Source organism: Littorina saxatilis, unplaced genomic scaffold (assembly GCF_037325665.1).
Source record: "Littorina saxatilis isolate snail1 unplaced genomic scaffold, US_GU_Lsax_2.0 scaffold_715, whole genome shotgun sequence".
Taxonomy (NCBI): Eukaryota; Metazoa; Mollusca; class Gastropoda; order Littorinimorpha; family Littorinidae; genus Littorina; species Littorina saxatilis.
Genome location: NW_027125745.1, coordinates 20001 through 21290, shown reverse-complemented (window position 1 = coordinate 21290; position 1290 = coordinate 20001).

The following is a 1290-nucleotide window of genomic DNA, read 5'->3' as shown; positions in this document are numbered from 1 at the left end:
CACTGATTTCTGTGATGAATATTTTTTATGTGCACCCTTATGCTGAGTGTGATAACCCTCGAATGACTAGTCCTGTGATAAATATTGTTCAATGACATATCTAGTCCTGTGATAATGATAGTTTTTAGCGTTAAACTTTTAGCTAAAGCTGACGGCAATTAACCTATTTGGAATCATGTTACTATTCCTGTTAGTGTACATATGCGTGCGCGAGTGTAGTATGCTTCGTATGGTATTTTTTATCTGTTGTCTTATTATTTGTTTTGTCTTTTAATGTGCACCACACTGAAATTTCTCTGTATGAGATAATAAAGTATTCGTATTCGTATTCGTATAAGAAGAAAGACGCAGTTTTCTGATGAATTCCTTCGCAATGTCACTTTGGTTGAAGTAAATGAAATCCCTTCGAAAAGGAGTGTGTATTTGATAAGCTTAGGAAAGCAAAAGAAGCAGAACAAAAAGAAGAAAGCCCAATTTTGCTAAACAGTGAAACCTATTTGCAATGTTAACGCTCTCACCTAAAGACATCTCCCAATGTTTGTCAAGATGTCAGGAAAATAGGTCTGGTCGCTGCGAGCGGTTGAATGTATACACCCCTGCTCATCAATCTATACATGTTATCTCCATGACTACTAACAGATTAACATACATATCTGGTGAATTCATCATTTTAAGCACACGCTGTAGAAACATAAGAGAAGAAGGTGCAGTCTTGTAGCCATGGTCACGCACAACAGACTGTTTCAAGAAGCTCATTGTGCTTTACAAGCCGTAAAACCCAACACCACTAACTAACTAACTAATAAACCGACCAGCCAGCTAACTTCAAACACATCCTTAATTGCAGCGTCTGGTCAGTGGGCATCAGCGGTCAAGCCAGGGGTGATAGACCTTCCGTGTCGGATCGATTGGCAGGGAGGGTCCGTTCCTTGGGTGTCCAGCCCTGCAATCAAACTAACCACCGCGGCCATACGGTCATTTGTAATCAATGCCACTCGTTCTGCTGAGGGAACTGACCGTTCGTTTTGCCAGAGATACGTTGGTGTTGCACACTCTCTGGTTTTGCACAGTGTCCAAATCGCACACAGGTTTATGCTATTGTGACAGGGGAGGCTACCGCTCCTTTCACAGCAGACTCTGCACCCGAGTTGTTGGCCTTTAAAAGTCAACACCAGTGGATTGTAGAGTTCTGTTTGTGATGGGGTCTGGTGGTTTCCGATTGTCTGTATGTTCATGGAAACCTTCGGGTTTGCATAACAGTTTTTATAGGGCTAAGAAATTAGCCCTAAC